Here is a 24939-nt window from a genome sequence, read left to right on the forward strand (position 1 = left end):
CAGGAAAGAGTTATTTGCATCTCTTTGCCTATTAATTAGACGTTTCCCTTCCCTTCCTTGGTGTTGCATTTTGCTTTCTGCTGAACTTTTACTCTACTTTTAGGAAGATTACATTATTGATTTTACGAGAGAGAGAGAGAGAGAGAGAGTCACCTACAGTCTCTTTTCAAAATTGTCTCCCTTCCCACGAATAACCGGTTGAGTGCACAATCGAAACACAATAGCCATGCAATTTGTAGCTCTCCTGCCAAACTGTTCCGCTGCATATCATGATCCAATAGGCGATAATGAGCGATAGAGCACCATTAGGGGAAAGGGACATGCGACTTGCCTATCTTTATCGCTTATAATTGAAGTATTTATCTTTCAACACATAAGGAAAGGGATTATAGGCGATAGAACACTAAAGGAGAAAAGAAGTGCTTAGTTATCCTATGTTTAGCTCTTATAATTCAAGTTTATTCTTCTCAAGCCACAAGAAAAGAGGGATTTGAACGATAGAACACCACTAGAGTAAAGAAACGTGTAATTATCCTACCTGAAGCTCTTATATTTCAAGTATTTCCTTATTAGACCACGAATTTTAAAAGTCCAGTAAAGAGAATGGAGAGGAAAAGTGTTGGGACTTCCACACGAGCGAACGTCATTCTCACCGCCTGCTGGTCTCGAAACTTGCAACTTTTCCTCTTTTCTGCCTTGTCCTCGCGCTCCTCCAAGTCAAGGGGAACATTCCGTGCCTCCCTCAGTCCCCGCCACATTCCACCTGCCGCAGCTTTATTTATTGTATTCAAGTTGACGTCGCCGAACAGGGAACACACTTGAGGCAATCCACTTTTAACCTCAATCACGAAATCCAGGGCAGTGTTGGCATGCATGGAGGGAGTGTCTGTGTTGGTCTGGTGTGTCTTTGGCTGACAGTGGAGAAAGATTTAGACTCTAGCACTATTTTCCCTCAGAGATCATTTGTCTATTTCTCATGGATGTCTTTTTTTCTCTTTTTTCCCAGTCATTGGCACAGAACCATCCTTGATCTCTTCCCTGTGATGCGCAGTTACTCCCGACACTAAACAAAAAAAAAACTATATGAAATCTTTATAAGCGTCTATTAAAGAGAAAAAGGATTAGATAGACAGATTTTGCAGATTCTAGCCAATAGAATGCTTGGAGGTGGCTGTAAAATAAGAAGAAATGTCTAAGAGTGATTAGTAGTTAACCCCTTCAGTACCATGACGCGTTTTCATATGGTGGATTGAAATAGTGAAGACTCTAGTTATTAATCTTCTGACCTTCATAGACCCTTCCTTACGTAAATAAAATCGGCTAATCCTACACAAATCTCAAGGTAAAATTATGTCCCAGTATTGAAGGGGTTAAGGAAAAATGTGCCATATAGTATTGAACGTGTTAAAACAATGGTTATTACCTCAAATATTGCATAAAAATCAAACTAACCTTCATATGAGCATGTTAGATGTAGTGACGACAACGACGGGCGAGCTTTACTATACTATTTTTGTTGTCTTATAATGAATAATGTAGCTCACCACCAACAGTTTCGTAATGGTTCTCCAGGTATCGACGCTCTTTGTTTATTTATTTTATTCATTAATGTCCTTATTACAACAATAAACAATAGAAAGTAACACTTCCGTTAAACAGATACGACCTTCAGCTTGTATATAAAATACGAGCGGGTTTGCGGAAGGCTGAGGACTGTATGTGTGTGTGTGTGTGTGTGTGTGTGTGTGTGTGTGTGTGTGTGTGTGTGTGTGTGTGTTTTTGCGGTGTTGGTGTTGTTGGTAATGGTAATGATGGCAGTGATGGCGGCAATGATATAATGTTGTTTGTGTTGTTGTGGTGGCTGTAATGATTGTGTTGTTATTATTATTGTTACTGTTATTGCTAGTGGTGTTGTTGGTTCTGGTAGTCGTGGTGGTGGTGTTGGTGGAAAATTAAAAGGAAATGATGAATTGCAATGTTCCAAGCGTTGTTTATAAATGACAACTGTAATGATGTGGAAGAGACTCAGAAGATTTTAAGGAGAGGATATAAGATTTAAAGTAATGGTAGTAATAGTGAGAAACCAAGAGTAAATACAGTACAAAACTAGCGTTGAATTGATGATAGTGACGAAAGTTAAGTACGAGCATATTTATTACAATCGTCAAACAGACACAAACATTACAAAGACATGAGCACCAGCAGAGTCTGTCGATTTAAGACATCCTAACACTCGGATCTCAGTTTAGCATATCTACAAATCAACAAAAACTTACTGAAAAGAGTTTAACCCATATGAGTGGCATAGAATACAGATGGATAAGTGGGGAAGGTACTTGAGCTACAGAAACAAAATAGAAATGGAGAGATAAGTGAAAAAAAAGTAACATAGAGATGAAACTATAACAGAAGCGACAATGGTGGTGGCGGTTATGATGACTGCTTAACCCCTTCAGTATTGGGACGCATTTTTACCATGAGTTTGTGTATGATTAAACGATTTTATTTACATTAAGAAAGGTTTATGCGGGTCAGAAGATTAATAGAGTCTTCACTGTTTTAATCCCCACATAAGTATCTGAAGCTGTATAAGATCACCATATAATAAGCAGAATAAATATTAAAACGTTACTGAAGAGGTTGATATAATGTACAGAAGGACAGGTAGGTACATGAACCCTAATAGAAAAAGTAAATAAACAGATCATTAAAGAGAATAGCATAATCTATAGAAAAAAGTGAAGTAAACAGACGACAACGGTGATGGTGGTAGTGATGGCAGTGGTGACATAAGGTACAGGTGGGCAGGCGGGCAGGTACTTGAGCCACTGGGAGGAAGGAAAGGCGATAACACTTGCACTGCGGTCAGCCACATGTGTGACTCAGACTAGCCTTGAGAAATGTAATCAATATTCTAGCCTGGAAGAAAGATAGGAGGAGGAGGAGGAGGAAGAGGAGGAGGATGGTGAGTAGAGTAACGAGAAAAAAGAATAGGAGCAAGAGGAACATGATTAGAAGGGCAAAATGAAGACGAGGAGAAGGAAAACGTGGATAATGGCAAGGAAATTGAGGAGGAGTGGGAGGACGAGGAAGATGATGACAATGATGACGAAGAGAGTAAAGAGGAAAAAGAGGGTGAAGAGGAGGACAAGGACAATGAAGAGGACGAGAACGACGAGGAGGAGGAGGAGGAGAAAGAGGAGGAGGAGGAGGAGGAAGAAGAAGATGCTTTGGCATAGGTATAATATTGTGGACTGTGCAACGAGCCATTTTCCTCCTCCTCCTCCTCCTCCTCCGTCCTAAAGATGCACAGGCCTGCCAGATCTGCGTCATCGTCTGCGACCGAAGGACACACACACACACACACACACACACACACACACACACACACACACACACACACACACACACACACACACACACACACACACACACACACACTCTCTCTCTCTCTCTCTCTCTCTCTCTCTCTCTCTCTCTCTCTCTCTCTCTCTCTCTCTCTTTCTTTCTTTCAGTTACGTCAGGTTCATCCTAATCTGCTACTCCTGTGATGCCTTCGTGGTTCTGGTAGCCGTGATCGTATAGTGGTTAGTACATTGCGTTGTGGCCGCAATAACCCAGGTTCGAATCCTGGTCACGGCAAGACTTACAATGTTTTATTCATTTTTCCTTGTCTTTATTCTTATTTGTTGTTATTTTTTTTTATTTCTATCGAGGCATTCAATAGTATATCTTCCCACCCCACACTTTCCCCACTTCAGTGATGCGTAAGAGAAGTGTCGATATTTCATGTCTAAAGTATCTTATAGTATTACAATCAACATGTAGATTAACTATTGATAAGCGTTATAAGAGGATTCTATTCTAAATAACAAGATCTCTATCAAGGATTAGTTAAATGAGCAGCACCATTATGAACTTAAGTTAGCTTTGCCCCGAGTATTAATAAGTTGATTTATTCATTTGTTGTCTTTCAATTCCACTTCACTCTTTTTTCATGAATTTCTACTTGAATGGCTTTACTTGTGTGGGAAAAGCAAGACTAAGAACTCAAGCCTTCCAGTACCATAATAGTGTGTAATATTCTAGAGCAACGATTTTGTTCACACTAAGGATCACTGGTAGCCCCTTTTAATCTGTCTTTATTTTCATAGATATAATGTAGTAATGTTTTTCGTGTGTCATCTCAAAAAATAGATTAGAAAATTATTCCACCACCACCAACAAAAACCTCATTTCATCTGTACTCCAAAACAAGGCGTATATACCTGGACACTGTGATTCAGAGAGAGAGAGAGAGAGAGAGAGAGAGAGAGAGAGACAAAGGCGGGGTTGGTGAAAAGGACATGGAAAATGGAGAAGGGTGTACCAGGCGGGAGCAGAGAATGAGATATGGTTAAATGAGGTTACTGGACTTGCTGTGTCAAGGAACGTATCCACCACCACCACCACCACCACCACTACTATCACTACCACCACCACTACCACTATCACTACCACCACCACCACCACCACCACCATCACCACCACCACCACTATTACTACCACCACCACTACCACTATCACTACCACCACCACCACCACCACCACCACCCCCACCACCATCACTACCACTGCCACTACCACTACTACAAAGCAGAAGTTCTCGTATTGTGATCAGGTTCATAAAGAATTTTCCGCGTGCTCACTCTGAGAAAAAAGGCAAAGAGGAAAAAAAGGCAAAAATGGAACAAAAACTGCTGAATTACCTGGAAGTGGCGTGGAAAGCTGGACTGGCGCGTGGAACATCAGGCACTGTAATTATGGAGAGTCTGAATTCCGGAGAGTCGCTGAAAGGCTTGTTTTTGTAATTAAATAGAGGACATGTATGTATGTGTATATGTATGTATGTATGTATGTGTTGCAATTTTTACTTACAAGTGAGTTAGTGTTGGAATCTACCTGTGCTTTGATGTCCACAGTTAATATGAGGTGAAAGCATACATTTCTCTTTAATATTATCAGTGATTTAATGTTAATGTATGATCTTTATTATCTTAGTGTTTATTCTTAAAATTTAAATGTTTTTTTTTTTTTCTTTTCTGACAATTTTGTTATTTTGTTTATTTTTCATGCAGCAATTACTTATTTAAAATCGTGTTCTTTTTTTTTTTCGTTTACTAGCTTGCTCTAAGGTCGAAATTTTCCTTTATTCCTTTATTTATACTTTTTTTTTCAAGTTGACATGTTAATTTGTATTTACATTTTCAGTGAATTCAAGATCAAAACAGACTTTTCTTTTTCTCTTTTCTCTTCTTTTTAAAGTCAACACGTACGACTGTCTGGATTTTTTCAGCTTCAAGGTTGATATGTACATTTGTTTTCATTTTTCACGAGTGCCTTAAGGTTGCCAGGCCGCCACGCCTCCACGCTCAATCAATACTGTGAGGTGCCCTGCCTGTGTGCCCCGCCCCATGTGCCCCGCCCGTGTACCCCGCCTAATGCCACACCCTGAATACCTTCCAGCCTCACCCCTTAACCTTCATCAACTTCGCCTTTGCATGACGTGCCTCAGATTGTTGTCCCTCCCTCCCTCTGTCTGGAGTATCTGACGCGAGAGGAGTTTAAAGACACGGAAGGAATAAGAGAAAAAAGAAGTTTAGCACTGGTAGTCGATGAAGAAATAATACACCTTGTCCTTTGGCACGTGTCCTTCAGCCGCGTAACACTGCCTGGGAGTTGGCAAAGAAATTTAACATTGAGAGAAGGCAACAATTTCGTGTCAGTCTTCGGGTAAGGTCATGAACTCAAGTGTAACAGTCGTGGTAACCCAGCAGGTGATGTGGTGAAGGTTCTACTGAAAATTGAAAGGATCAGAACAGATAGTTAGCAACAGATCCTTTGAACTTGCTATGATTTCTATCTCACTGGCTATTTTACGCTGCCAATACAGGATATTAAAAAAACACATCACACTACCAAAAATTATAATCCACTCATTAATATCCAATAGATCAGATGGGAAACCCTGGGAACATGGTAGCGAGGGAGGAGAAGGAGGAGCGAGTGTGATGGTCCTGCCGCTGTTGTCTGTGATGTGCGGATGGCGTGCTGCCGAGGCCACTGGATGCCCTTACCTGGCCTCCTACACGTCTGATCGATGATGACGCAGCCTCGTGCTGGTGACGCGATTCCAGACCTTGCTGCACGATCCACAGCAAGCCTTCGCCGCCCACGCCTCTGTGCTGACCTACGTACAAGGTGGCGCTGAGGGAGAAGCGTTCAGAATACCCTGCAAGAACTGGCTTTAAGACTCCATGTGCAGGCGCTGCTTTAAGAATTCTTGGTGCATCTTCTGCCACTTTCTCCTCCAAAGTCACAGCTTGAGTCCTGAGGGAGAAGGTTTTAGAAGAATTTGTGCAGAATAAGCTAGAAGACAAAAGCCCCGTAAGAAGACAAAACTGGAAGACATTACTGAGAAGACTAAAACTGGAAAAAGACAAAAACTAGAAGACATTCTCTAAGAATATCGAAACAAATATCGAGACCAAAAAACCTAGAAAAAATGTCACATATCTTATGCTTGAGACAACTCCAGTTACGCATAAAGATAAAAAGTCACTAATAAGTTAACAGAAGATATTAATATGTCTTAACATAACATAACATAACATAAATAATAGGATAACAAAGGGCCACCAGGGCCCATCTAGGTTATCCTGTATCAGTCGCACAGCGACCTCGTCATCAGTACTTAAAGATACACTTACAAGTACACAAGTACAGTCTTAGTAGGTGATCACACTTTCAATCAAGGTAAATAACCTCACATTCAACTCGAGGAACAAGAAGCCTACTGCGTACATCAATGTCCTGGTATGCGAGTGGTCACTGAATGGTCTGCCTCACTCCTACACTTGTGGCACACTATTAACTGCAAGTCAGGGCGTGACATGCAGAGAAGAGGACTCGTTTGCATTACGCCTGATGGAAGAGAGAGACTCAACACATCACAAGAGTTAAGTATATCATGTCGCTACAGTAGGATTCTTGTTACTCCCGCTGTCGGACGAAAGACAGAAGGACAAGGACACGTCAATAAAGAAGTCGTTTCCTGGAATACCAATTTATGTAAACAATAACAGCACTTACCAACAAACTCCTAGGGGTGACTATTCCTTGCAGCGATATTAATGAGTTTGAATTAATCAGAGGACTCGTTCTTGAACAAGACAATCCCTAGAATACCTCATCATATACAACAACAGCACTTATCCACAATGTTCTTAGTGGTGAGTATTCCTTGTAGCGATTCTGAATTAACTTACTTTAGTATTATTCTACTTTCCACTCGCTCTGTTCTACCCATTTCAACAACCTGCTTTAACTATACAGGAAGTTGCGTAGTTTATGATGTTTTGAGTTCTAGTAGACCAATTCCAACATTCTTTTTCTAAATCAAATCGGAAGTGAGAAACTATACAAGTGTTACAGGAACTACCACATTTAGGATTCACGGCTTCCTGCAGCATCCCTTATTTATTTACGTTTGTGTATTATGTTCTTATTCAATACCTTCAAGGTGGTGGTGGTTGACATTCATACAGATCATTAAGTGGTAACGCATCTTTACTTTATCGTTGTAATTGTACGTTAAAGTGGATGGAGATAACTAAGGCTGGCGACTGCTAACCATAGCAGGGTGGTGGCCAGTGACCTGTGTTGTGATACGCAGAAGAAAGCTTATCAAACAAAACTTTTCTCGGTTTGATGGTTAAGTAGTAGTAGTAGTAGTAGTAGTAGTAGTAGTAGTAGTAGAAGTAGTAGCAATAGTAGTAGTAGTAGTAGTAGTAGTAGTAGTAGTAGTAGTAGTAGTAGTAGTAGGAGGAGGAGGAGGAGGAGGAGGAGGAGGAGGAGGAGGAGGAGGAAGAAAAGCAGCAATAGAGACAGTATAGTACGAATAGTAGTGGTATTAGCAGTAGTAGTAGTAGCAGTAGTGATAGTAGTAGTAGTAGTAGTAGTAGTAGTAGTAGTAGTAGTAATACCAGCACTAATAATACCAGTAGCATCACCAGCGACAACAATGATAGCAGTAGCAACAGCAACAATAGCTCAAGAATTGAGTAAAGATTGTTTTCGTAGTGGTAATATCAGCATTCGTAGTAGTAGCAATAGCAGCAGTCGTAGTAGTAACAATAGCAACAGCAGCAGTAGAAACACCAATACCAACAATAACAGAAGCGGCAAAAACAATAGCCAAAGTAGTAGAGGTGTTTGCCCAAGTACAAGGCATTCCGCAGAGTTAATGGATATCTCCCGTGCCAAAGACTAATCATTCAACGGCAGCGTGTTAAGTCGTCATGAGCGCCTTACCTGTGTGGTCGTGGCCGCCCAGGTGTTTAGGAGGGAGGCAGGTAGACGAATGACGGTGGGCGTGTAAGTAAAGGTGGGTCGTGACAGCCGTAGAGTTACAACAGTCCTCGATGTTTTCATGCAGGAGGAAAAATTTGCTGACAAGAGGGGAAGGCATATAAGGTGTCCAGTGTGTGTGTGTGTGTGTGTGTGTGTGTGTGTGTGTGTTTTAAATGTAATGTAATTAACTTTTTTTAAACCATATTGCACTCAATTCTACTGAGAGAGAGAGAGAGAGAGAGAGAGAGAGAGAGAGAGAGAGACTTTGAAATAATGCGAGTATTTTTCTTTTTACTGCATTCCTTCTACTCCGTGTCCTCATACCCTTCATATCTCTCTCTCTCTCTCTCTCTCTCTCTCTCTCTCTCTCTCTCTCTCTCTCTCTCTCTCTCTCTCTTGCATCGCCGAATATTACATTGTGTTTTTTGTGTACACACTACACACACACACACACACACACACACACACACACACACACACACACACACACACACACACCGCGTAGTGTAGTGGTTAGCACGCTCGATTCGCAATCGAGATGGCCGGGTTCGAGTCCCGGTAAGCGGCGAGGCAAATGGGCAAACCTCTTAATGTGTGGCCCCTGTTCACCTAGCAGTAAATAGGTACGGGATGTAACTCGAGGGGTTGTGGCCTCGCTTTCCCGGTGTGTTGTGTGTTGGTGTGGTCTCAGTCCTACCCGAAGATCGGTCTATGAGCTCTGAGCTCGCTCCGTAATGAGGAAGACTGGTTGGGTGACCACCAGGCGACCGAGGTGAATTACACACACACACGCACGCACGCACACACACACATACAAAAACACACTCACAACTGACTGGTAAAGCAATAAGCATGATGAAAGTAAAGTTTTTACGTTATTAAAGAAAGACTCGTTAGTACAGATATCAAAGAGAAAACTTGACAAAACACTACAAAGAAAGAAACGTAAAAAGAAAAAAAAAAAAAAGAGGAGAAAATGATAATCTCTTCTTTACCAATTTCACTAAGAGTTTTATTTGCAGTAACTTGAATCTTTTGGACCTCTTCATCTTCCAAGAAGTCGTCAGTCACCAGAGCAATACAACCACTCTAGTTTTTTTTTTTTCTAGTACGAGTTAGTGTAATGTACTGGAAAACCAAGTGAGGTTGTAAGGTCTGTTAGTGTCTGTCATCCCTGTAATAGAGATCACTGTTTAAGCGTCATGTTGTCAGTTGAGGCGTTGTTTCTTCCAGTGTTGTCAGTGCATAGTACCGTAATAGGGCTTAGAAAAGAATTATAGAACCATAGAAATTATATATATATCACTACTGAAACTATGTGATTAGTTTAGATATGCCTTTCACCAATAGTATAAATTTATTTATTTAGTATATTTAAGCTTACAAAGATAATGAGTGTCTGTAAGAGTTTGTTACCCTTGTAACCCTGAACATACTCTTTTTCAGTATTTATCACACCACTGAACTCTAGTACTAAAGTGTCTTAATGTTTGAATGCTTTATTTTGTAATTATTATTTGTGTGAAAGGCAGCGGGAAGGAGTACTAATCTTCCTTTTGGGTCTTTTCCTTATCAACAGTTTAGAATTATTGCTAAAGTATCACTAGAGTCGTGAAAGCACCCATGAAAACTGCAAATAACCTTCACTACAGTCTAGTGAACATAAGAAATACAACGATGAAATGTTGAAGAACATGAACTTGGGTTTCAACCTTAAACGAATCCTCCTCTTCTGAGGCTCGTCTTTTTCACGCCCTCTCTTTTCTCTTTGGGTTAGCAGGAGCCTTTGAAACGTGGCTTGTTCTGCCTAAGCGGACTTGTCCTTATTCGGGAACAAGTGTGAAACGTATTGATCCACAGTGAAATGCACCGGTCTGCCTGGTGGTCACAGGGGCCGGGGCTCCTCTCTCTGTCTCTCGGCACGAGCAGGTCAACCACCCCTAGCCTGGTGAGGGCAGCGGCAGCCAGGGAGGTAAAGATTCACGCCTTCCTTCCCCCACCACGGTGTGCGAGAATCTCTCCTTTGGGGGAAAACAAGGGAAAGTTTACCGTTTTCTTTAACTCCTTTTTATCCACGGCTATCTTCTCTTGTTTCATCCCAGGTCATGTCTTGCGTTCTTGCCCTCACTGTTACTGTTATTTGAAGCTATGGAGATGATGTGTCGAGTTCTTGCGATCCTTTTCCCAGTCATGGTGTGAAATCTTTGCTTAACTCTGACTAAAATAATGAAAGTCTCAACAACTCCCGCTTAAGTCTATTGTAAGTAACCAAGAATCATAGACTTTGTGCTGGTGATGTTGACTAAAGCTTAAAGGAGGATCAATTGTTGCGCATTTTTCCTTGAAGCTGACATCATGCGAAGGACGGAGAACGAAAACATAGCGCCCATTGAAGGTCAAAGTATGTATATTCTATTCCCTTCATCAGGCTCCCTCCCGACACTCGTGGGCGGGGGTGCATGGTGGGGATGGAGGCTCCCAGCAGCAGAAGGTGACACGGTCCTCAGTCGCCGCTCTGTCTGACTGTGGCAAAAATAACTGTTCTCTCCTGACCCACTAACTAACTGCCTACCGCGCTCTGGCACCCCCTCTCTCCCTATCTCTCCCTCTCCCTCTCTCCCTCCCTTGGTTTTCCCTGGTTCTCTGTGGCCTCCTGATGCTGAGACGAAATTCCTTGAGTCTTTCCCTCAGTATATAGACGGCGTTCTTGTCATTTTCTTTTGTTAACCTAATTAGTCAATGATTTTAGTTAACTTTTTCTTTGATTCACTTACCGTTGATACTGACTGGAGGGTTTGAGAGCCGTGTTCAGGTTATCTAATCGGCTGAAGTTTGTAATGATTGTTCAACTTAATCATTATATCATTAACTGCGAAAATTTACCTATGTTTATGATACCCTCGTTCAACTTAGTTATATATATATTTTTTTTTTTTGTCGTTCAGCTTTTCCTTTACTCCTTCCTTCATTCAATAAGGTTAGTAATTAATTCCTTGACGGTCACTTGTCCATCTACTTCTCTATAGATGCGACAGAGAAACCTGTTGAACCTGTTTTTTTTTTACGAAGTGCACATATTCTGCAGTGTATTTGTTTACAAGAAAAAGCTTATATTTATCAACAAAGGTAGTTGTTATTTTCCCTGCTTATTATTTACCAGGCCTCTTTAAATCCTATACGTAGACCTATTCAATCTGCCGAAACACGCATAAAAATAACCTTACATAAGATCTTTCCACATCAGCAAAAACGAACTCTCTATAAATCCCACATAGAAATAACTTTAAAATCATTTTCACCCGCAGAGAAAAGTAAGCATCAGCAAAAATATTACCCATTTATTTTTTCTGTAAGCTATTAACGACTGTCACTTCACTTCTGGCGCCACAACAACGAGGTCATATGGCTAAGATATTAAAGGTGACCTCTTCCTTGCACAGGTAAATAAGTTAACCCTTTCAGTACTGGGACGCATTTTTATCTTGAGTTTTGGGTACAATTAGACGATTATATTTACATTACTAAGGATTTATGGACGCTAGAAGATTAATGGCCTGAGTCTTCACTATTTCAATCCCCACTTAAGTTTTTGAAGCTGTAGAAAATCACCAAATAATAAGTAGAATGAATATGAAAACATGTCAAGGTAGTAAAGGAGTTAATAGAATGGCGATCAAATGCATTTTTAGATCACTAGATTTACACTAAAGATTTATGAGAACAATCTGCAGGAGGTCATCATCCCTTCACATCAGTCGTGGCAACGTTAGTGTGTGGAAAGGAGTGAAGGAGAGAGAGAGAGAAGAGAAGAGAAGAAGAGAAGAGAATCGTATATTAGTATGAAGTATGCGAAGAGAATACATTGCTAGTTTATATTTTACTGAAGAGAAAGAGGAAGCAGGAAAGGAAGAAAGAAGGAGGAAGGAAGGAAAGGGGTTGAAGAAAAGGAACGATACTGTATTGGTATGTAAAGAGAGGAAAGAAGAAGGAAATTCAGTGTTGATCTTCAGTATATGAGGGAAGGTGAGAGGAAGAAGAGGAGGAAGGGAAGAAGAAAGGAGGCGAGGATAAAGCATCTACTGAGCGGGGAAAAGAAGAGAGGAAGAAGGGGTAAAGAGAAGGAAACCAATGTAAGTATTTAGTATGCGGAAGAAAGAAGGAGAGAACGAGGGAGGGAGGAAGAAAGGAGGTAAAGGAGGAGAAGAGAATGCAGTGTTGTCAGCCTGAGTGGAGGGAGGTGGCAGAGAGGACTCCAGTGTTAGTCTTAAATGTGCAGAAGGAGAAAGGAGAGAATGAGAGAAGAAGGGAGAAAGAAGACAAGAAGGAAGGAATACAGTATGAGAGAGAAGTGTAAAATGGAAGGAGGGAAGAAGGAAAAGGATCAAATATTAGTATTTAGAAGAGGAAAGGAAGGAATACAGTATGAGAGAGAAGTGTGGATGGAAGGAGGGAAGAAGGAAAAGGATCAAGTATTAGTATTTAGAGGGGGAAAGGAAGGAAATAACACAGTAAATGTCTCAGCAGGTGTTGTTGTTCCACTAATCCCACAGCAGACACGGCAAGTTTAACAAGCAAAAATTGTCAAAAGCATAAATTCTTTGACTGAAAAAAAAAATTAGGGGAAAAAGGTCTCTAGTTACTAAAATAAACACAAATTCCTGAGGTGTGAAGAGAAAGACAGATTTCTCGAATAAAAACTGAAAATATGATATCAACTCAAAATCTGGAAATGACACCTAACCCAAATAGAAAAACAAAACTGAACTTAAAAAAAAAAACAGACAAATTCTTTTACAAAAAAAAGATCACCGGAAAAACCAAACTGCACAATACAGAAGAGCAAAAATCCTTCACTGAAAACCACCCAGAGAGAGAGAGAGAGAGAGAGAGAGAGAGAGAGAGAGAGAGAGAGAGAGAGAGAAAAGACATTAATTGCCCGACATGTAATCGTGAACCGCCTGAACACAAACAAGGCTTCATTTTCCTGTTCAGAGTCATTTGTTCTCCTCTTGAGTGTTGTTGCCGCGTGTCTTTGTTTTGGAGGAAAATTGAATGTCCCCCGCCAGATATAACATAGTGAATGCTGAGGGAGGAGCCGCGCCCACCTACGAGCTGTTGTGTTGTGATGAATTATGTGCCAGAGGTCAAGGTTGAGTTGGTCGTGTGACGCTGAATTTGTTTATTGTAGTTTATTTGGTAAGTGTCTGTGGAAAATTATGAGATATGCTGTTGTAAGTGATGATGATGATGGCAATGACAACAGCAGCAAAAGGAAAGCGCACGCACACACACACACACACACACACACACACACACACACACACACACACACACACACACACACACACACACACACACACACACACACAAAGTGACGCAGTCGTGACATTAATTTCCTTCCTTTCAAACTTCCATAAAAAGAAAGAAAAATGAGAAAGAAAAGAATAGGAAAAACGAATTATAACAAAGAGATAAAGGAAACGAAAATCTTCAAATATAAAAGCTTACCCTATCTTTACCACTTCTAAAAATGCATCCACTAAAACAACACATACAGAAAACCTTCCCAAACACCAAAAAATAAATAAATAAACACTTCAAAAAAAGGACAAAAAAAATAATCCCCAGCTCAGCACACCACCTCATTCTCCTTGACATCATTTACCACCGTTTAATCTCCACTTTTCTTCCACATAACTTTCCACAACCACAGTCAGCATTGCGTTGCTCTTCTTTATCGTGTGTTGTATTCCTCCACGCTTACTATTACCCTTTGCGCAAAACAACAGTGCGTGTGTGTCGCCCTGACTGTTGACTCACGCTCCCTCATCTCCTTAGCATCTCGGATTATTCTTGTTTTCCTCGAGGCTGTGAAGCAAAGGTATAAACATGAAGGAAATGACGTATATAGCTTGACTTCTGCTGCCTCTTGTCATTCTTGTTGTTGTTATTGTTGTTGATGGTGATGGAGGTGGTGGTGATGATGGTGGTGGCGGCTTCTTCTTTCTTTTTCTTCTTCTTCTTTGTCTTCTTCTTCTTCTTCTTCTTCTTCTTCTTCTTCTTCTTCTTCTTCTTCTTCTTCTTCTTCTTTCTTCTTCTTCTTCTTCTTCTTCTTCTTCTTCTTCTTCTTCTTCTTCTTTGTCTTCTTCTTCTTTGTCTTTTTCTTTTTCTTCTTTTTCTTTTACGTTGTCGAGAAAACATTGCATCTTCGGAATATTCGCTTCTGATGATGTGTGTGTCTGCTGACGAAGGCATAACAGCAGGAGAGGGAGGAGGAGGAGGAGGAGGAGGAGGAGGAGAAGAAAGAAAAAAGAGAAAAAGAAAGAAAGAAGAATGTCAACAACAGCAACAACAATTTCAACAACAACAACAACAACAACAACAACAAACTGAAAGACGACGCCAAGAAGAAGAAAGAATACAAAAATGGTGGAAGGCGGAAAAGGAGAACAAGAAGACCAGAAAGAAGAAGACAAGAAGACGGAGGAGGAGAATATATGACACGGGAGAAGGAGGAAGTGGAACAAGGAGAAAAGGACTAGAAGAAAGAAGAAAAGGGGCGAGGACAACATAACAAAGAAAATTAAAAAAGAGTGGGGAGGAAGAAAAATGAAAAAATAAAAGAAATGAGGAGAAATAAAGAAACGAAGTCTTCTAAATGAATATGAGAAAGGAAGAGAATAAGGAGAAGAAGAAAAATGTGAAGAGGGGATAATGAGAAAGCAGGGCGTGAAAGAAAAGAAAAAAAAGAAGGGAGGAGGTGTTCTTGTTAAGGTGCAGCAGCAACCTTATTCCCTCCATTCACGAGACACGCCTTGTTAGGGACAGAAAGAAAAAAGTAACTGCCATGAGGTAAAGAAAGAGAGAAAAAGAAATGTGCTTGGATGAAGAAGATTTAGGGTACACCGATGAAAAAGCGACATTGTTGGATGATGAATAACATTAATTGAAGCAACACCGTGAAATGAAACACTTGAAGCATTATATTATGTCTACATACAACTAAATGTTTGAGTGAAAGTAATCTAATCTCAGGAATAGTGAGGACTGAGAACAATAATCTAGGACACTTAGAAATAGAGAATTGATGTTTGAAAATCGTGAAAACAAGAGCATTGAAGTAAAGTTAAATGATAAAAATATTTTGGTGATGTGAATGAAAGAGGTGAAGAAAAGACTTTGAAGAAAAAATGTTTAAGAGCAGAATAGCAATGTACTGAAGAATAGAAGAATCAAGATTTGTGTGGGATTAGATTAACCCCTTCAATATTGAGACGCAATTTTTATCTATGTTTTGTGTATAATTAGACGATTCTCTTTCCTTTGCATCAGGAAGAGTTTATGGAGGTCAGAAGATTAATGGCCACAGTCTTTACTATTTTAATCCCCCACGTAAATTTTTGAAACTGTATAAAGTCGCCAAATATTAAGCAAAATGATTGTGAAAATGCGACACGATACTGCAAGGGGTAAGTTAAATTAGATCTGAGGTGAGACCAGGTGTAGAATGACATGAGACAGCGAGCCAGTGAGTGAGTGAATGTGCCTGGGGCTTCAGAACAAGGCAGCCAGGAGGAGGTGGATGGGGCCGAGTGTGGGCATTGATCTGGTTGGCAACTTTCCATCCTTGTTGGCTTCGCTGGGTTGCCTGATGGTCGTCCCCCCTTCCACCTTGCACCTTCCACCTCCCTCCCCACTGTCACCAGCACCTTCCCCCTTCCCAGCCATTCTCGATAACTGCCTACCTTCCCTTTCTCCCTAACCCAGCCGTTTCCTGACTCTATATGCTCTTTTTCTCCTTTCCTAACACCGTCTACCCTACATTTCTCCTTCCTCCCAACACTTCCTAACTCTCTATCCTATTTTTCCATCATTCCTAACACTCTTTCTACCTTCCCTTTCTCCTTCACTAATTTATAACACTCCATGGCACTGTACCCTTCATTTTCATCCTTTTTGATATTGTTTGCCGTCTCTGTCTCCCTTACTAACTGTCAAATATTCCCTATGTCTCTTTTACTCTTCCTATCACGAACTCCCCACCTTTCCTATCACCCTTCCTAACACTCTAACATTCCACACTAACTTCCCACTCCATCCTTTTCAAAACTCTTCACTATCCACCTTCCCCATAATTCTTCACCCCTTCCATAACTCTCGGCCTTCCCTCCCTCCCTCTCTGACTCCCCACTCTCCCTCACTCTTCACCCGAGCTGCCGTCACTCTCCACACCCTCCCTCTGCTTTGATCCGGCTTGCTTTTCACGTCAATGCCTCTCTGATAACCGGCAGTGGCAGGTGAGGCGTGCTCCAGTATACACAGTTTTCAGTTTTTTTTTGGTTTTTATTCTAACTTCAGTGTTGTGTATTTTTGTGTATTTTTTTTCCCTAAAGGTGTTAAAATGTATTGGTTGATGTGGTTTTGTGTTTTTTTTTTTCTCTGTTGTATTTTTGTTTTATCTCTATTTTTCTTTCATTTTTTCTTCTTCTTTTAGCCTCTCTTCTCTCCATCATACAGGCTTATAACAAATTAAAGTTTTTCCCGATAAATGTACTATATTAACTATTAACTCTTTGACAGCTGTTCCGTGTGTGTTTCCATAATTACTTATTTATCTCGGAGACCTCTATCCATATCCTACAACCACTTCCTATCCTTTACACTGCTTATAAATTGCAGTTCTTTTTAATCCATAATTTCTTGTACCTGCTTATAAAGATTTCATTCATTAGTTCTGGTGATGTTAATTGTCTCGCATCGCAGACTTTGCACACTTGAAATCAGTTTTAACCCAATACTTTTGAGTCACTGGATAAACCAACGCGATCCCAAGGCGAGAGAGAGAGTGAGAGGGCCTTGAAACCCTCCTCTTGGTTTCTGAGGGTTGAATGCTCCGCTGCTTCATTAAGACCAGGGCAGAGAGGAGCTGGCGAGGAGGAGGACGTCTTCCTTAGAGCCAATCCAGACCAAGAGTTTCCTGAAGGCGAGAGCAGAGAGGAAGCTGTGATGCTGCTCGAGACTGACTGGCGCGCACACACACACACACACACACACACACACACACACACACACACACACACACACACACACACACACACACACACACACACACACAGTTTCCTAAATTTCACCTCTTCTTTCTTCTTTTGCTTTTTCTTCCACTTCTTTTTTCTTCTTGTTCTTCTTGTTCTTTTTCTTCTTCTTCTTCTTCTTCTTCTTCTTCTTCTTTCGTTTCTTTCGTTGCTCTGTTGTCTTGCTCTTTGTGGATTAACAGACATTAATTATAGACAAAAAGAACTATGGGTGTTTTTTTCATACCTCCTCCTCCTCCTCCTCCTCCTCCTCCTCCTCCTCCTCCTCCTCCTCCTCCTCCTTTGACCATAAACACTAAAGGAGGAGAAAAAAAATCATCTGAAGACCATAGAAGAAATAAAAACGGCCTCGACCTTTTCCCCTTTGTTGGTAAAAGAGGAGATTAATGTGGGCCAAGATATAGAGGAAATAGTGGCGCGCGTATTTCATGGCTATTGTTCGCAGTGCGGCGAGAAGGAGGCACGGAGAGAGGCCGTTTATACCAATAGGCTGTGTGTGTGTGTGTGTGTGTGTGTGTGTGTGTGTGTGTGTGTGTGTGTGTGTGTGTGTGTCTGGTGTAAGAGTGCGAGGACGAGGAAAGTAAACAAAACGAAGAGTGAAGAGTGTGGAGGTTGGAATGAAACTGGAAAGTGTTGTTGGCTGGGCAAAGTGTGAATGTGGTCTTGAAAGAGAGAGAGAGAGAGAGAGAGAGAGAGAGAGAGAGAGAGAGACGGGCGGGAAGCAGTTAACGCCTTCCATATTTCAATGATGCACCAAAATAGTATCACCAACATAGTTTATTAGTTCAATCATCATTGATTAAAACATTTCAGTACACACTATTTTTTTTCTCTCGTTACAAGTGTGTGTTTTCACTGAAAGAATGCTAAGGTTTTGTTGCTTAAAATTGATGATGATGCAACACACTGACTCATCTGCCGGCACACTGACTCACACACTGACTCAATCATTCACTTACTCACTCACTCATTCAATCATTCATCCATTCATCCACACACTTATTCGTTACCTCACTCACTTAATTCATTCACTCACGCTCTCACGAACTCACACATTCATTCACTTACCCAATCACACACACACACACACACACACACACACACACACACACACACACACCTACCTGTTCACCTAGCAGTAAATAGGTAGGGGATGTAACTCGCGGAGTTGTGGCCTCGCTTTCCCGGTGTGTCTCGGAGTGTGTTGCGGTCTCAGTCCTACCCGAAGATCGGTCTATGAGCTCTGAGCTCGCTCCGTAATGAGGAAGACTGGCTGGGTGACCAGCAGGCGACCGAGGTGAATTACACACACACACACACACACACACACACACACACACACACACACACACACACACCCGGTAGCTCAGTGGTTAGAGCGCTGGCTTCATAAGCCAGAGGACCGGGGTTCGATTCCCCGACCGGGTGGAGATATTTGGGTGTGTCTCCTTTCACGTGTAGCCCCTGTTCACCTAGCAGTGAGTAGGTACGGTATGTAAATCGAGGAGTTGTGACCTTGTTGTCCCGGTGTGTGGTGTGTGCCTGGTCTCAGGCCTATCCGAAGATAGGAAATAATGAGCTCTGAGCTCGTTCCGTAGGGTAACGTCTGGCTGTCTCTTCAGAGACTGCAGCAGATCAAACAAACAGTGAAACACACACACACACACACACACACACACACACATCTTTCACTCACCCATCTCTCATTCACTCACTCATTCACTTCTCTGAGCAAACAGTAGACATATTCGCGACACAACCCTTCACTCTCTTCTCTACCTAACCTACTCGTGTATCGTTACTGTGGATAACTTTGTCCAGCTTCACAACTTTCTCAACAAGACAAACACTGCAGGTAATTCAGGGAAGGTTGATGAAGTTTGTGATCCTCTCGTCTCTTATCACTAGCGTTCATCATGTTGACCTTCTTGCAGTGCGTGGCCACCAAGGAGCCAATCAGTTATCGTGTTGAGATTCTTGACACATAAAATCCTCTTAGCACTGTGACCATTTAATTAGTGAAAAGCAAACATCCTTTCCATCACCCAAGAGTTCACAGAGTGGATTAAAAAAATGTTCCTTGAAGTTGCCAGTCCCAGTCTAATTGTCTTACTTGAATCATAAAGTTAGATTCAACCCTCTGACTGTCCTTTGGTACACCTTTCCCTTAATTACCTATCACTATAAGAACTCTCTATTTGTTCTGCAGTTACATCTAATTTTTGTACTCGGTGGAAATTCAAAATGTCTTCTTTTTCACCTCTAGCTTTCTTGTTAGTGCTTATAAAATCTTCACACATTGCTTTTGGTGCTGCTGAGTATTTTGCGCCGCACTAAAACGGTTAAAATATAGAAAGAAATTATCTCTTAAGCAGATTGATTCATGGCTGGAATAGACTTTAATTCAGGTTGTTAGTCCTGATGAGTGCGGTGTTTTAATTAAAAGAAGATTAAATCAAGCAGTTTAAGAAAAAGGATGAATGATAGACGTGACCAAGTACCTTTTATACAGAAACTGTGTCGCTGCCTATGTTCATATATGCATCTTGGGGAGTCATAGAGGATAGTGATACTGATGATGATAATGAGGAGGAGAAAGAGAAGGACAAGGAGGAGGAGGAGAAGAAGGAGAAGGAGGAAGAAGAAGAAGAGGAGGAGGAGGAGGAGGAGGAGGAGGAGGAGGAGGAGGAGGAGGAGGAGGAGGAGGAGGAGGAGGAGGAGGAGGAGGAGGAGGAGGAGGAGGAGAAGAAGAAGAAGAAGAAGAAGAAGAAGAAGAAGAAGAAGAAGAAGAAGAAGAAGAAGAAGAAGAAGAAGAAGAAGAAGAAGAAGAAGAAGAGGAGGAGGAGGAGGAGGAGGAGGAGGAGGAGGAGGAGGAGGAGAATAGAGGCAAAGAGAAGCATTTTTCCCCTGTTATCATCGCCTCACCAAACACTGAATATTACAAGGGATTTTTTTGGCCCCATGTCAGTACTCCTGCTTCGGTATGCGGGTGAAGGTAAAGAATTGGAGGGAACAGGAAAGACTTGACGAGCTTTGCGTTATTCCTCAACTTTCTGGATCGTGTGAGTGCAATCCATATTCCTTTTTTTTTTTTTTCATGAATAACGATTTTCCTTTGTTTCTTCATTTTTTTTTTTCTTTTTCTGAGCTAACAAAGTCGTGTGGTTTTCTTTCCGTTTCTAGTTGGGTCTCATATTTTGCTTGCTGCACTATGGTAAGGACGACCTAACGCCTGTTCTTCATGGTCACGAGGTTCCTTCTTCTCCTCCTCCTCCTCCTTCTTCTCAGCTACCACAACTTCTTGAGATATCCCTGAAAAACTTCTAGAATGTTTCAGAGGAGACGTGTATCCTGGCTTAGAAACTCCGACCATAGACAAGCAACGAGATAATCTTTTTGACCATCGTTGTCGTTTTCGTCGGAAGAAAATGGAGTAGGAGTAAGAGACGAAGAGCAAGAGGAGGAAAAGGAGAAGAGGAGAAATAGTAAAGTAAATAGTAAAGAAATAGTAGAGAAAGATGAATAACCTCCATCTCCTCACTTCCACCTGTCGTCACCGGAAGAGCATGGAGGAGGAGGAGTAAGAAACGAAGAGGAAGAGGAGAAAAAGTAGAGAAGGGGGATTAAAATGAAGGAGAGAAGGAGAAAAAGAAAAGTAACTCAAAAGGAGAAAGGGGAGTAAGAGATGAAGAGAAGAAAATGGAGGAGAAAGGGAAGTAAGAGACGAAGAAGAGGAGGAAAAGCAAAAAGAAGGAGAAGTAAAATAAAGGAGAGAAGGAGAAAAAGAAAATAAGTAACTCATAGGGAGAAAGAGGAGTAAGAGATGAAGAGAAGAAAATGGAGGAGAAAGGGAAGTAAGAGACGAAGAAGAGGAGGAAAAGCAAAGGAGAAGTAAAATGAAGGAGAGAAGGAGAAAGAAGTGATTCAAAGGAAGGAAGAGGAGTAAGAGATGAAGAGAAAAGGAAAAAGAATCTCCCTGTATGTCCTCACTTTTAGCTCATCTCTCACTTCTCTTCACGTCTCTCTGGACCTGCGTTCTTATCGGCATCAGCTCTAAGGCTCGTAATCTCAAACACTTGTGCGCCTCAACTCAACGATTTCAAAAGGTTTTATTTATAGTTACACGAGTTTTTAAGGTGTTTTTATGGTTTCAATGACAAAATGACGAGATTTTTACATTATTAACCCCTTCAGTATTGGAACAAATCTCTTCCTTGAGTTTATAGGTGTGATTAAACGATTTTATTGACATTAGGAAGGGTCTATGAAGGTTAAAAGATTAGAGCCCACAGTCTCCACTATTCTAATCCCTACATGAGTTTCTGAAGCTGTATAAAACTGCCAAATAATAATCAGATAAATAGGAAAAATGCGTCATGTTACTGAAGGAGTTAACTCGAGAAACACTCTTGAAAATCCCGCTAATCATCTATGTTCCCTCTGAAAATAGTCGTGGTGAGAGTGCAAGGCGTTCATGAATACGGACCAAGGTGTCATCATGGTGAGCAGCGAGGGACGAGGAGCCGGGGGAAGTTACAAGAGCCTGGACAGGAAGGTGTGTGCGCTTACCCGAGATTTAAATGCTGGTATGGCGGGACGGGGATGTCGTGATGCCGCTGCTAGTTTTTGCCTTGAAGGAATTAAGCGCTTCCTGATTATTTGTTCTCTCTCTCTCTCTCTCTCTCTCTCTCTCTCTCTCTCTCTCTCTCTCTCTCTCTCTCTCTCAAGTTGTAAGATTCTTTTTATTTTGTTCGTTTTATCTATCTGTCATGTCTTTCACTGTTTGTTTGAGTCACTCTCTGTTTAGTTCCACCATGAATCAAATATATTAAGCTGCCTCTGTGTCGAATTTTTCATCTTCGGGGTAATGTAACGCTAAAGTCAGTGCAGTGCGTCTTTACATTATTTCATCTCTTTTCACCGCCTATTCTTTTCGTGACTGTTAAATCTATAAAAAAAAAAGCACTGTAGATATTCTCATTTTTCTTTTGTTACTGTTTTAAAAGCAAAATTACGATGTTAAATTTGGTGATTCCTCAAATTACTCCAAGTTTTTTTCTGTCTCGTCTTTCCTTGGGTGTCTATTTATCTATTATTTGTCTATTTGCATCACTAATCCACTTAGAGACTCACTTAACTGTTCGTGTAGAAATTCCTCTCTGAGATCGTCAATCCTTTCTTTGTGTGTCTGTGTGGGTCTTTGCATTAATCTTCAAAATGATAACAAAACACATTCTTGCATGAATTCTTTCCTCGTTTGTATTCAATTAGCCTTTCTTCTCTCTGCTTTGCTCTTTCTTGCATGTCTGCCTCTTAATATAACCCGTTTGCATCATTCCAAAGATGTGTTAATGGTAGAAAATGTTGTATCTTTCCTCTTTTCTTTAATGTTTTTATTTTCTTATGGGAGGAAGTAGGTAAGTATGTTTCGTTTCGTGCGTAGGCCTAACGGGTTATTGCGGCTTTCCATACTGCCTTATATTCCGGTATTCTTAGTTGCTCTCTCAGGTAAGGCAACATTAAATTGATTGTCAGTAAACTCACTGTTATAGACTTGAAGTACTGTGGGTTTACTGACAAATTTATATTACGATAGTGTGATACTCCATCCCATTAAATTGATCACTTCCTTTTTTTTTTTTTTTTTTTTTTTTTTTTTCTTTACTTTTTGATACCTATGTGTGTCTCTTACAAAGACTGCCACGTACAAGCCTGACCTCCTTTTACTTCCTGCTTCCTTTGTAGGTTCTTTCGTTCTCAACTTCAAGTAACGTCACATCACCTCTCAACATTCTTTCACCTTTGCTTACGTTACTCGAGTCCTGAGGTGAATCGAAGGACGCTCTTAGGCACATTATTACCCAAGAACTGGCTTTCCCTAGGGCACGGCTGGCTACCGCTGCTGAAGACGAGAAACAGAGGAACGGGCATCCCCTCTCTCCCATCTCCCTCTCTCCCTCTCTCACTCCCTCGGCCTTCCCACGTGCCGCCGCCTCCACAGCTTGCCGTAAAGTAGGTTATAAGTTTTGCTGTCTCTTGTTTGAGTATTCCCTGTTGTGTGACCTAGGATGCTCTCTCTCTCTCTCTCTCTCTCTCTCTCTCTCTCTCTCTCTCTCTCTCTCTCTCTCTCTCTCTCTCTCTCTCTCGATATATGATGTAGCAATTTTCATTAGTTTACTTTTAGTGGCGCTGGTTAAGATTTTTTTTAGTATATTTTGTAAGGTGTTTTTATAAGTTTATCGTGTGTGTGTGTGTGTGTGTGTGTGTGTGTGTGTGTGTGTGTGTGTGTGTGTGTGTGTGTGTGTGTGTGTGTCAGTGAGTAATGCACAAACCAGTTCTCCATTTGGATGTTATCAGAAAAAAGGCACACACATTTACCCAGTCACAGTATCAGTATCCATGAAGTTTCCCTGATTACTCTTCTCTTGTCACACGATGAAGCCATCAATACAATCACCACCACAGCAAGAGAGGAAGATCCATAATGCAAACAGACACACACTAGTTTCCTTTTCTCTTTACCAAACACGAGAGAGATTCGAGAGAGATTCATATGCACACACACACACACACACACACACACACACACACACTATCAAACATCAATTATCTTATTCAGTATTCAGTTAACGTCTTCAATGTTCAGTCAACTAACAAGATTTATTTATTTTTTTATTTGCTGCAGTTTTTCACACAATAAGGTTGACACTCTTACCAAGTTATATTACTGTGTAGTTTCCTTTTTTATACTCTGATGTTTTTTTGTGGTAATTTTCAGGTTACCAATAACTTGTATGCGAATTTGCGAAGTGAAATGAATATATCTGAAGCAAAAAATAAAAGATCACACCTCGGGAAACCAGTGATGGATGGACATGGTTGAAGGTTTGCAGCAGATCGTATGGAAACTCAATTACACGGGCAGTGAATTTGATATAATGCAGCCAATCCTATCATCCCTGAGGCTGTGTATGTCTGGCCCACACATTTTTCCCTCTCTTTCTATCCCTCTTTTTTTTTTTTTTTTTTTTTTTTTTGCTACTTTCCTTTCAAAGTCGGCAAAATTCTTCTTATCTGCAGATATATCCCCAGTGACATCCACGAGTAGGATCAACATTCATTTCTGTAGCAACCCGAATGCAAAGTTCTGTTTTTTCTTGTTTTTTTTTTTCATTAGTGTGTTATATATATGCAAAGCGGTTCAACGATTGATGATTTTTTTTTGGATGACTCTCTCTCTCTCTCTCTCTCTCTCTCTCTCTCTCTCTCTCTCTCTCTCTCTCTCTCTCTCTCTCTCTCTGACCCAAATATCAAGACACTTGCAGAACTTAATTGCCCAATCCAACTGGAACACTTTTTTTTGTTCATTTAACTATTTATTTACTTACTTTTTCTTCTATATTATGAAAAAATAAATAAATAAAATAAAAACGAGCTACAGGGAGACTGAAGGCGT

The 24939-nt window shown here is 40.9% G+C and overlaps 1 long non-coding RNA gene and 2 other non-coding genes across 3 annotated transcripts in view; all 3 read left to right on the forward strand.

The window, feature by feature from the left end:
• The window catches only part of LOC123507766, a 381781-nt gene that overhangs the window by 227738 nt on the left and 129104 nt on the right, over nt 1-24939 (forward strand). The gene's annotated exons all lie outside the window — the stretch shown is intronic.
• Nucleotides 3571-3642, forward strand: Trnah-gug. Its single transcript has one exon. It is a non-coding gene; the product is annotated as a tRNA-His (tRNA).
• Trnam-cau lies at nt 18839-18912 on the forward strand. Its single transcript has one exon. It is a non-coding gene; the product is annotated as a tRNA-Met (tRNA).

The sequence above is a fragment of the Portunus trituberculatus genome, chromosome 23, assembly GCF_017591435.1.
Source record: "Portunus trituberculatus isolate SZX2019 chromosome 23, ASM1759143v1, whole genome shotgun sequence".
Classification (NCBI taxonomy): Eukaryota; Metazoa; Arthropoda; class Malacostraca; order Decapoda; family Portunidae; genus Portunus; species Portunus trituberculatus.